The following is a 12,961-nucleotide window of genomic DNA, read 5'->3' on the forward strand; positions in this document are numbered from 1 at the left end:
AATTTCTTAATCTAGGACCTGTCCGCCTTCCGGACACTGGAAGCTTACTTGCTGTCGAGGTAATAATGCTTATTTTTTTCTAGCATTTTTCTTTGTTTTGCTTTTTTTCTTTTCTATGATTTTTCTAGTTATTATGCCCCAACCAGTTCGAGTGATGAACTGGTTGATGATGGGGTATGTCTTCCAGAAAGTCCGGAATATGATTGAGTAATTCTGTATCGCTAGCGGTAAAAGAATTACTTGATCTATGTGCTTGTATTGCCGGGGCCGTAGTAACGATTTAGAAATTCATCTGCAGAGTGTAGTTGCAATGAATTTCTTAATCTAGGACCTGTCCGCCTTCCGGACACTGGAAGCTTACTTGCTGTCGAGGTAATAATGCTTATTTTTTTCTAGCATTTTTCTTTGTTTTGCTTTTTTTTCTTTTCTATGATTTTTCTAGTTATTATGCCCCAACCAGTTCGAGTGATGAACTGGTTGATGATGGGGTATGTCTTCCAGAAAGTCCGGAATATGATTGAGTAATTCTGTATCGCTAGCGGTAAAAGAATTACTTGATCTATGTGCTTGTATTGCCGGGGCCGTAGTAACGATTTAGAAATTCATCTGCAGAGTGTAGTTGCAATGAATTTCTTAATCTAGGACCTGTCCGCCTTCCGGACACTGGAAGCTTACTTGCTGTCGAGGTAATAATGCTTATTTTTTTCTAGCATTTTTCTTTGTTTTGCTTTTTTTTCTTTTCTATGATTTTTCTAGTTATTATGCCCCAACCAGTTCGAGTGATGAACTGGTTGATGATGGGGTATGTCTTCCAGAAAGTCCGGAATATGATTGAGTAATTCTGTATCGCTAGCGGTAAAAGAATTACTTGATCTATGTGCTTGTATTGCCGGGGCCGTAGTAACGATTTAGAAATTCATCTGCAGAGTGTAGTTGCAATGAATTTCTTAATCTAGGACCTGTCCGCCTTCCGGACACTGGAAGCTTACTTGCTGTCGAGGTAATAATGCTTATTTTTTTCTAGCATTTTTCTTTGTTTTGCTTTTTTTCTTTTCTATGATTTTTCTAGTTATTATGCCCCAACCAGTTCGAGTGATGAACTGGTTGATGATGGGGTATGTCTTCCAGAAAGTCCGGAATATGATTGAGTAATTCTGTATCGCTAGCGGTAAAAGAATTACTTGATCTATGTGCTTGTATTGCCGGGGCCGTAGTAACGATTTAGAAATTCATCTGCAGAGTGTAGTTGCAATGAATTTCTTAATCTAGGACCTGTCCGCCTTCCGGACACTGGAAGCTTACTTGCTGTCGAGGTAATAATGCTTATTTTTTTCTAGCATTTTTCTTTGTTTTGCTTTTTTTCTTTTCTATGATTTTTCTAGTTATTATGCCCCAACCAGTTCGAGTGATGAACTGGTTGATGATGGGGTATGTCTTCCAGAAAGTCCGGAATATGATTGAGTAATTCTGTATCGCTAGCGGTAAAAGAATTACTTGATCTATGTGCTTGTATTGCCGGGGCCGTAGTAACGATTTAGAAATTCATCTGCAGAGTGTAGTTGCAATGAATTTCTTAATCTAGGACCTGTCCGCCTTCCGGACACTGGAAGCTTACTTGCTGTCGAGGTAATAATGCTTATTTTTTTCTAGCATTTTTCTTTGTTTTGCTTTTTTTTCTTTTCTATGATTTTTCTAGTTATTATGCCCCAACCAGTTCGAGTGATGAACTGGTTGATGATGGGGTATGTCTTCCAGAAAGTCCGGAATATGATTGAGTAATTCTGTATCGCTAGCGGTAAAAGAATTACTTGATCTATGTGCTTGTATTGCCGGGGCCGTAGTAACGATTTAGAAATTCATCTGCAGAGTGTAGTTGCAATGAATTTCTTAATCTAGGACCTGTCCGCCTTCCGGACACTGGAAGCTTACTTGCTGTCGAGGTAATAATGCTTATTTTTTTCTAGCATTTTTCTTTGTTTTGCTTTTTTTTCTTTTCTATGATTTTTCTAGTTATTATGCCCCAACCAGTTCGAGTGATGAACTGGTTGATGATGGGGTATGTCTTCCAGAAAGTCCGGAATATGATTGAGTAATTCTGTATCGCTAGCGGTAAAAGAATTACTTGATCTATGTGCTTGTATTGCCGGGGCCGTAGTAACGATTTAGAAATTCATCTGCAGAGTGTAGTTGCAATGAATTTCTTAATCTAGGACCTGTCCGCCTTCCGGACACTGGAAGCTTACTTGCTGTCGAGGTAATAATGCTTATTTTTTTCTAGCATTTTTCTTTGTTTTGCTTTTTTTTCTTTTCTATGATTTTTCTAGTTATTATGCCCCAACCAGTTCGAGTGATGAACTGGTTGATGATGGGGTATGTCTTCCAGAAAGTCCGGAATATGATTGAGTAATTCTGTATCGCTAGCGGTAAAAGAATTACTTGATCTATGTGCTTGTATTGCCGGGGCCGTAGTAACGATTTAGAAATTCATCTGCAGAGTGTAGTTGCAATGAATTTCTTAATCTAGGACCTGTCCGCCTTCCGGACACTGGAAGCTTACTTGCTGTCGAGGTAATAATGCTTATTTTTTTCTAGCATTTTTCTTTGTTTTGCTTTTTTTCTTTTCTATGATTTTTCTAGTTATTATGCCCCAACCAGTTCGAGTGATGAACTGGTTGATGATGGGGTATGTCTTCCAGAAAGTCCGGAATATGATTGAGTAATTCTGTATCGCTAGCGGTAAAAGAATTACTTGATCTATGTGCTTGTATTGCCGGGGCCGTAGTAACGATTTAGAAATTCATCTGCAGAGTGTAGTTGCAATGAATTTCTTAATCTAGGACCTGTCCGCCTTCCGGACACTGGAAGCTTACTTGCTGTCGAGGTAATAATGCTTATTTTTTTCTAGCATTTTTCTTTGTTTTGCTTTTTTTCTTTTCTATGATTTTTCTAGTTATTATGCCCCAACCAGTTCGAGTGATGAACTGGTTGATGATGGGGTATGTCTTCCAGAAAGTCCGGAATATGATTGAGTAATTCTGTATCGCTAGCGGTAAAAGAATTACTTGATCTATGTGCTTGTATTGCCGGGGCCGTAGTAACGATTTAGAAATTCATCTGCAGAGTGTAGTTGCAATGAATTTCTTAATCTAGGACCTGTCCGCCTTCCGGACACTGGAAGCTTACTTGCTGTCGAGGTAATAATGCTTATTTTTTTCTAGCATTTTTCTTTGTTTTGCTTTTTTTTCTTTTCTATGATTTTTCTAGTTATTATGCCCCAACCAGTTCGAGTGATGAACTGGTTGATGATGGGGTATGTCTTCCAGAAAGTCCGGAATATGATTGAGTAATTCTGTATCGCTAGCGGTAAAAGAATTACTTGATCTATGTGCTTGTATTGCCGGGGCCGTAGTAACGATTTAGAAATTCATCTGCAGAGTGTAGTTGCAATGAATTTCTTAATCTAGGACCTGTCCGCCTTCCGGACACTGGAAGCTTACTTGCTGTCGAGGTAATAATGCTTATTTTTTTCTAGCATTTTTCTTTGTTTTGCTTTTTTTCTTTTCTATGATTTTTCTAGTTATTATGCCCCAACCAGTTCGAGTGATGAACTGGTTGATGATGGGGTATGTCTTCCAGAAAGTCCGGAATATGATTGAGTAATTCTGTATCGCTAGCGGTAAAAGAATTACTTGATCTATGTGCTTGTATTGCCGGGGCCGTAGTAACGATTTAGAAATTCATCTGCAGAGTGTAGTTGCAATGAATTTCTTAATCTAGGACCTGTCCGCCTTCCGGACACTGGAAGCTTACTTGCTGTCGAGGTAATAATGCTTATTTTTTTCTAGCATTTTTCTTTGTTTTGCTTTTTTTCTTTTCTATGATTTTTCTAGTTATTATGCCCCAACCAGTTCGAGTGATGAACTGGTTGATGATGGGGTATGTCTTCCAGAAAGTCCGGAATATGATTGAGTAATTCTGTATCGCTAGCGGTAAAAGAATTACTTGATCTATGTGCTTGTATTGCCGGGGCCGTAGTAACGATTTAGAAATTCATCTGCAGAGTGTAGTTGCAATGAATTTCTTAATCTAGGACCTGTCCGCCTTCCGGACACTGGAAGCTTACTTGCTGTCGAGGTAATAATGCTTATTTTTTTCTAGCATTTTTCTTTGTTTTGCTTTTTTTTCTTTTCTATGATTTTTCTAGTTATTATGCCCCAACCAGTTCGAGTGATGAACTGGTTGATGATGGGGTATGTCTTCCAGAAAGTCCGGAATATGATTGAGTAATTCTGTATCGCTAGCGGTAAAAGAATTACTTGATCTATGTGCTTGTATTGCCGGGGCCGTAGTAACGATTTAGAAATTCATCTGCAGAGTGTAGTTGCAATGAATTTCTTAATCTAGGACCTGTCCGCCTTCCGGACACTGGAAGCTTACTTGCTGTCGAGGTAATAATGCTTATTTTTTTCTAGCATTTTTCTTTGTTTTGCTTTTTTTTCTTTTCTATGATTTTTCTAGTTATTATGCCCCAACCAGTTCGAGTGATGAACTGGTTGATGATGGGGTATGTCTTCCAGAAAGTCCGGAATATGATTGAGTAATTCTGTATCGCTAGCGGTAAAAGAATTACTTGATCTATGTGCTTGTATTGCCGGGGCCGTAGTAACGATTTAGAAATTCATCTGCAGAGTGTAGTTGCAATGAATTTCTTAATCTAGGACCTGTCCGCCTTCCGGACACTGGAAGCTTACTTGCTGTCGAGGTAATAATGCTTATTTTTTTCTAGCATTTTTCTTTGTTTTGCTTTTTTTTCTTTTCTATGATTTTTCTAGTTATTATGCCCCAACCAGTTCGAGTGATGAACTGGTTGATGATGGGGTATGTCTTCCAGAAAGTCCGGAATATGATTGAGTAATTCTGTATCGCTAGCGGTAAAAGAATTACTTGATCTATGTGCTTGTATTGCCGGGGCCGTAGTAACGATTTAGAAATTCATCTGCAGAGTGTAGTTGCAATGAATTTCTTAATCTAGGACCTGTCCGCCTTCCGGACACTGGAAGCTTACTTGCTGTCGAGGTAATAATGCTTATTTTTTTCTAGCATTTTTCTTTGTTTTGCTTTTTTTTCTTTTCTATGATTTTTCTAGTTATTATGCCCCAACCAGTTCGAGTGATGAACTGGTTGATGATGGGGTATGTCTTCCAGAAAGTCCGGAATATGATTGAGTAATTCTGTATCGCTAGCGGTAAAAGAATTACTTGATCTATGTGCTTGTATTGCCGGGGCCGTAGTAACGATTTAGAAATTCATCTGCAGAGTGTAGTTGCAATGAATTTCTTAATCTAGGACCTGTCCGCCTTCCGGACACTGGAAGCTTACTTGCTGTCGAGGTAATAATGCTTATTTTTTTCTAGCATTTTTCTTTGTTTGCTTTTTTTCTTTTCTATGATTTTTCTAGTTATTATGCCCCAACCAGTTCGAGTGATGAACTGGTTGATGATGGGGTATGTCTTCCAGAAAGTCCGGAATATGATTGAGTAATTCTGTATCGCTAGCGGTAAAAGAATTACTTGATCTATGTGCTTGTATTGCCGGGGCCGTAGTAACGATTTAGAAATTCATCTGCAGAGTGTAGTTGCAATGAATTTCTTAATCTAGGACCTGTCCGCCTTCCGGACACTGGAAGCTTACTTGCTGTCGAGGTAATAATGCTTATTTTTTTCTAGCATTTTTCTTTGTTTTGCTTTTTTTTCTTTTCTATGATTTTTCTAGTTATTATGCCCCAACCAGTTCGAGTGATGAACTGGTTGATGATGGGGTATGTCTTCCAGAAAGTCCGGAATATGATTGAGTAATTCTGTATCGCTAGCGGTAAAAGAATTACTTGATCTATGTGCTTGTATTGCCGGGGCCGTAGTAACGATTTAGAAATTCATCTGCAGAGTGTAGTTGCAATGAATTTCTTAATCTAGGACCTGTCCGCCTTCCGGACACTGGAAGCTTACTTGCTGTCGAGGTAATAATGCTTATTTTTTTCTAGCATTTTTCTTTGTTTTGCTTTTTTTCTTTTCTATGATTTTTCTAGTTATTATGCCCCAACCAGTTCGAGTGATGAACTGGTTGATGATGGGGTATGTCTTCCAGAAAGTCCGGAATATGATTGAGTAATTCTGTATCGCTAGCGGTAAAAGAATTACTTGATCTATGTGCTTGTATTGCCGGGGCCGTAGTAACGATTTAGAAATTCATCTGCAGAGTGTAGTTGCAATGAATTTCTTAATCTAGGACCTGTCCGCCTTCCGGACACTGGAAGCTTACTTGCTGTCGAGGTAATAATGCTTATTTTTTTCTAGCATTTTTCTTTGTTTTGCTTTTTTTCTTTTCTATGATTTTTCTAGTTATTATGCCCCAACCAGTTCGAGTGATGAACTGGTTGATGATGGGGTATGTCTTCCAGAAAGTCCGGAATATGATTGAGTAATTCTGTATCGCTAGCGGTAAAAGAATTACTTGATCTATGTGCTTGTATTGCCGGGGCCGTAGTAACGATTTAGAAATTCATCTGCAGAGTGTAGTTGCAATGAATTTCTTAATCTAGGACCTGTCCGCCTTCCGGACACTGGAAGCTTACTTGCTGTCGAGGTAATAATGCTTATTTTTTTCTAGCATTTTTCTTTGTTTTGCTTTTTTTTCTTTTCTATGATTTTTCTAGTTATTATGCCCCAACCAGTTCGAGTGATGAACTGGTTGATGATGGGGTATGTCTTCCAGAAAGTCCGGAATATGATTGAGTAATTCTGTATCGCTAGCGGTAAAAGAATTACTTGATCTATGTGCTTGTATTGCCGGGGCCGTAGTAACGATTTAGAAATTCATCTGCAGAGTGTAGTTGCAATGAATTTCTTAATCTAGGACCTGTCCGCCTTCCGGACACTGGAAGCTTACTTGCTGTCGAGGTAATAATGCTTATTTTTTTCTAGCATTTTTCTTTGTTTTGCTTTTTTTTCTTTTCTATGATTTTTCTAGTTATTATGCCCCAACCAGTTCGAGTGATGAACTGGTTGATGATGGGGTATGTCTTCCAGAAAGTCCGGAATATGATTGAGTAATTCTGTATCGCTAGCGGTAAAAGAATTACTTGATCTATGTGCTTGTATTGCCGGGGCCGTAGTAACGATTTAGAAATTCATCTGCAGAGTGTAGTTGCAATGAATTTCTTAATCTAGGACCTGTCCGCCTTCCGGACACTGGAAGCTTACTTGCTGTCGAGGTAATAATGCTTATTTTTTTCTAGCATTTTTCTTTGTTTTGCTTTTTTTTCTTTTCTATGATTTTTCTAGTTATTATGCCCCAACCAGTTCGAGTGATGAACTGGTTGATGATGGGGTATGTCTTCCAGAAAGTCCGGAATATGATTGAGTAATTCTGTATCGCTAGCGGTAAAAGAATTACTTGATCTATGTGCTTGTATTGCCGGGGCCGTAGTAACGATTTAGAAATTCATCTGCAGAGTGTAGTTGCAATGAATTTCTTAATCTAGGACCTGTCCGCCTTCCGGACACTGGAAGCTTACTTGCTGTCGAGGTAATAATGCTTATTTTTTTCTAGCATTTTTCTTTGTTTTGCTTTTTTTTCTTTTCTATGATTTTTCTAGTTATTATGCCCCAACCAGTTCGAGTGATGAACTGGTTGATGATGGGGTATGTCTTCCAGAAAGTCCGGAATATGATTGAGTAATTCTGTATCGCTAGCGGTAAAAGAATTACTTGATCTATGTGCTTGTATTGCCGGGGCCGTAGTAACGATTTAGAAATTCATCTGCAGAGTGTAGTTGCAATGAATTTCTTAATCTAGGACCTGTCCGCCTTCCGGACACTGGAAGCTTACTTGCTGTCGAGGTAATAATGCTTATTTTTTTCTAGCATTTTTCTTTGTTTTGCTTTTTTTCTTTTCTATGATTTTTCTAGTTATTATGCCCCAACCAGTTCGAGTGATGAACTGGTTGATGATGGGGTATGTCTTCCAGAAAGTCCGGAATATGATTGAGTAATTCTGTATCGCTAGCGGTAAAAGAATTACTTGATCTATGTGCTTGTATTGCCGGGGCCGTAGTAACGATTTAGAAATTCATCTGCAGAGTGTAGTTGCAATGAATTTCTTAATCTAGGACCTGTCCGCCTTCCGGACACTGGAAGCTTACTTGCTGTCGAGGTAATAATGCTTATTTTTTTCTAGCATTTTTCTTTGTTTTGCTTTTTTTCTTTTCTATGATTTTTCTAGTTATTATGCCCCAACCAGTTCGAGTGATGAACTGGTTGATGATGGGGTATGTCTTCCAGAAAGTCCGGAATATGATTGAGTAATTCTGTATCGCTAGCGGTAAAAGAATTACTTGATCTATGTGCTTGTATTGCCGGGGCCGTAGTAACGATTTAGAAATTCATCTGCAGAGTGTAGTTGCAATGAATTTCTTAATCTAGGACCTGTCCGCCTTCCGGACACTGGAAGCTTACTTGCTGTCGAGGTAATAATGCTTATTTTTTTCTAGCATTTTTCTTTGTTTTGCTTTTTTTTCTTTTCTATGATTTTTCTAGTTATTATGCCCCAACCAGTTCGAGTGATGAACTGGTTGATGATGGGGTATGTCTTCCAGAAAGTCCGGAATATGATTGAGTAATTCTGTATCGCTAGCGGTAAAAGAATTACTTGATCTATGTGCTTGTATTGCCGGGGCCGTAGTAACGATTTAGAAATTCATCTGCAGAGTGTAGTTGCAATGAATTTCTTAATCTAGGACCTGTCCGCCTTCCGGACACTGGAAGCTTACTTGCTGTCGAGGTAATAATGCTTATTTTTTTCTAGCATTTTTCTTTGTTTTGCTTTTTTTCTTTTCTATGATTTTTCTAGTTATTATGCCCCAACCAGTTCGAGTGATGAACTGGTTGATGATGGGGTATGTCTTCCAGAAAGTCCGGAATATGATTGAGTAATTCTGTATCGCTAGCGGTAAAAGAATTACTTGATCTATGTGCTTGTATTGCCGGGGCCGTAGTAACGATTTAGAAATTCATCTGCAGAGTGTAGTTGCAATGAATTTCTTAATCTAGGACCTGTCCGCCTTCCGGACACTGGAAGCTTACTTGCTGTCGAGGTAATAATGCTTATTTTTTTCTAGCATTTTTCTTTGTTTTGCTTTTTTTCTTTTCTATGATTTTTCTAGTTATTATGCCCCAACCAGTTCGAGTGATGAACTGGTTGATGATGGGGTATGTCTTCCAGAAAGTCCGGAATATGATTGAGTAATTCTGTATCGCTAGCGGTAAAAGAATTACTTGATCTATGTGCTTGTATTGCCGGGGCCGTAGTAACGATTTAGAAATTCATCTGCAGAGTGTAGTTGCAATGAATTTCTTAATCTAGGACCTGTCCGCCTTCCGGACACTGGAAGCTTACTTGCTGTCGAGGTAATAATGCTTATTTTTTTCTAGCATTTTTCTTTGTTTTGCTTTTTTTTCTTTTCTATGATTTTTCTAGTTATTATGCCCCAACCAGTTCGAGTGATGAACTGGTTGATGATGGGGTATGTCTTCCAGAAAGTCCGGAATATGATTGAGTAATTCTGTATCGCTAGCGGTAAAAGAATTACTTGATCTATGTGCTTGTATTGCCGGGGCCGTAGTAACGATTTAGAAATTCATCTGCAGAGTGTAGTTGCAATGAATTTCTTAATCTAGGACCTGTCCGCCTTCCGGACACTGGAAGCTTACTTGCTGTCGAGGTAATAATGCTTATTTTTTTCTAGCATTTTTCTTTGTTTTGCTTTTTTTTCTTTTCTATGATTTTTCTAGTTATTATGCCCCAACCAGTTCGAGTGATGAACTGGTTGATGATGGGGTATGTCTTCCAGAAAGTCCGGAATATGATTGAGTAATTCTGTATCGCTAGCGGTAAAAGAATTACTTGATCTATGTGCTTGTATTGCCGGGGCCGTAGTAACGATTTAGAAATTCATCTGCAGAGTGTAGTTGCAATGAATTTCTTAATCTAGGACCTGTCCGCCTTCCGGACACTGGAAGCTTACTTGCTGTCGAGGTAATAATGCTTATTTTTTTCTAGCATTTTTCTTTGTTTTGCTTTTTTTTCTTTTCTATGATTTTTCTAGTTATTATGCCCCAACCAGTTCGAGTGATGAACTGGTTGATGATGGGGTATGTCTTCCAGAAAGTCCGGAATATGATTGAGTAATTCTGTATCGCTAGCGGTAAAAGAATTACTTGATCTATGTGCTTGTATTGCCGGGGCCGTAGTAACGATTTAGAAATTCATCTGCAGAGTGTAGTTGCAATGAATTTCTTAATCTAGGACCTGTCCGCCTTCCGGACACTGGAAGCTTACTTGCTGTCGAGGTAATAATGCTTATTTTTTTCTAGCATTTTTCTTTGTTTTGCTTTTTTTCTTTTCTATGATTTTTCTAGTTATTATGCCCCAACCAGTTCGAGTGATGAACTGGTTGATGATGGGGTATGTCTTCCAGAAAGTCCGGAATATGATTGAGTAATTCTGTATCGCTAGCGGTAAAAGAATTACTTGATCTATGTGCTTGTATTGCCGGGGCCGTAGTAACGATTTAGAAATTCATCTGCAGAGTGTAGTTGCAATGAATTTCTTAATCTAGGACCTGTCCGCCTTCCGGACACTGGAAGCTTACTTGCTGTCGAGGTAATAATGCTTATTTTTTTCTAGCATTTTTCTTTGTTTTGCTTTTTTTCTTTTCTATGATTTTTCTAGTTATTATGCCCCAACCAGTTCGAGTGATGAACTGGTTGATGATGGGGTATGTCTTCCAGAAAGTCCGGAATATGATTGAGTAATTCTGTATCGCTAGCGGTAAAAGAATTACTTGATCTATGTGCTTGTATTGCCGGGGCCGTAGTAACGATTTAGAAATTCATCTGCAGAGTGTAGTTGCAATGAATTTCTTAATCTAGGACCTGTCCGCCTTCCGGACACTGGAAGCTTACTTGCTGTCGAGGTAATAATGCTTATTTTTTTCTAGCATTTTTCTTTGTTTTGCTTTTTTTTCTTTTCTATGATTTTTCTAGTTATTATGCCCCAACCAGTTCGAGTGATGAACTGGTTGATGATGGGGTATGTCTTCCAGAAAGTCCGGAATATGATTGAGTAATTCTGTATCGCTAGCGGTAAAAGAATTACTTGATCTATGTGCTTGTATTGCCGGGGCCGTAGTAACGATTTAGAAATTCATCTGCAGAGTGTAGTTGCAATGAATTTCTTAATCTAGGACCTGTCCGCCTTCCGGACACTGGAAGCTTACTTGCTGTCGAGGTAATAATGCTTATTTTTTTCTAGCATTTTTCTTTGTTTTGCTTTTTTTTCTTTTCTATGATTTTTCTAGTTATTATGCCCCAACCAGTTCGAGTGATGAACTGGTTGATGATGGGGTATGTCTTCCAGAAAGTCCGGAATATGATTGAGTAATTCTGTATCGCTAGCGGTAAAAGAATTACTTGATCTATGTGCTTGTATTGCCGGGGCCGTAGTAACGATTTAGAAATTCATCTGCAGAGTGTAGTTGCAATGAATTTCTTAATCTAGGACCTGTCCGCCTTCCGGACACTGGAAGCTTACTTGCTGTCGAGGTAATAATGCTTATTTTTTTCTAGCATTTTTCTTTGTTTTGCTTTTTTTTCTTTTCTATGATTTTTCTAGTTATTATGCCCCAACCAGTTCGAGTGATGAACTGGTTGATGATGGGGTATGTCTTCCAGAAAGTCCGGAATATGATTGAGTAATTCTGTATCGCTAGCGGTAAAAGAATTACTTGATCTATGTGCTTGTATTGCCGGGGCCGTAGTAACGATTTAGAAATTCATCTGCAGAGTGTAGTTGCAATGAATTTCTTAATCTAGGACCTGTCCGCCTTCCGGACACTGGAAGCTTACTTGCTGTCGAGGTAATAATGCTTATTTTTTTCTAGCATTTTTCTTTGTTTTGCTTTTTTTCTTTTCTATGATTTTTCTAGTTATTATGCCCCAACCAGTTCGAGTGATGAACTGGTTGATGATGGGGTATGTCTTCCAGAAAGTCCGGAATATGATTGAGTAATTCTGTATCGCTAGCGGTAAAAGAATTACTTGATCTATGTGCTTGTATTGCCGGGGCCGTAGTAACGATTTAGAAATTCATCTGCAGAGTGTAGTTGCAATGAATTTCTTAATCTAGGACCTGTCCGCCTTCCGGACACTGGAAGCTTACTTGCTGTCGAGGTAATAATGCTTATTTTTTTCTAGCATTTTTCTTTGTTTTGCTTTTTTTCTTTTCTATGATTTTTCTAGTTATTATGCCCCAACCAGTTCGAGTGATGAACTGGTTGATGATGGGGTATGTCTTCCAGAAAGTCCGGAATATGATTGAGTAATTCTGTATCGCTAGCGGTAAAAGAATTACTTGATCTATGTGCTTGTATTGCCGGGGCCGTAGTAACGATTTAGAAATTCATCTGCAGAGTGTAGTTGCAATGAATTTCTTAATCTAGGACCTGTCCGCCTTCCGGACACTGGAAGCTTACTTGCTGTCGAGGTAATAATGCTTATTTTTTTCTAGCATTTTTTTTTTGTTTTGCTTTTTTTCTTTTCTATGATTTTTCTAGTTATTATGCCCCAACCAGTTCGAGTGATGAACTGGTTGATGATGGGGTATGTCTTCCAGAAAGTTCGGAATATGATTTAGTAATTCTGTATCGCTAGCGGTAAAAGAATTACTTGATCTATGTTGCTTGTATTGCCGGGGCCGTATTAACGATTTAGAAATTCATCTGCAGAGTGTAGTTGCAATGAATTTCTTAATCTAGGACCTGTCCGCCTTCCGGGCACTGGAAGTTTACCTGCCGTCGAGGCAATAATGTTTTTTTCTTCTTTTTTTTGTGTCTTATTTTTTGCGC

At 38.6% G+C, this 12,961-nt stretch overlaps 1 protein-coding gene and 1 long non-coding RNA gene across 2 annotated transcripts in view; both read left to right on the plus strand.

Annotated features, from left to right (window-relative positions):
• The window catches only part of LOC147812596 (pre-mRNA 3' end processing protein WDR33-like), a 612,260-nt gene that overhangs the window by 234,584 nt on the left and 364,715 nt on the right, over positions 1 to 12,961 (plus strand). The gene's annotated exons all lie outside the window — the stretch shown is intronic.
• Positions 1 to 12,961, plus strand: part of LOC147812601 (uncharacterized) — a 51,329-nt gene that overhangs the window by 10,232 nt on the left and 28,136 nt on the right. The window lies entirely within an intron of this gene.

The sequence above is a fragment of the Parasteatoda tepidariorum genome, chromosome 4 (assembly GCF_982258835.1).
Source record: "Parasteatoda tepidariorum strain Cologne lab strain chromosome 4, Ptep-v5.0, whole genome shotgun sequence".
Classification (NCBI taxonomy): domain Eukaryota; kingdom Metazoa; phylum Arthropoda; class Arachnida; order Araneae; family Theridiidae; genus Parasteatoda; species Parasteatoda tepidariorum.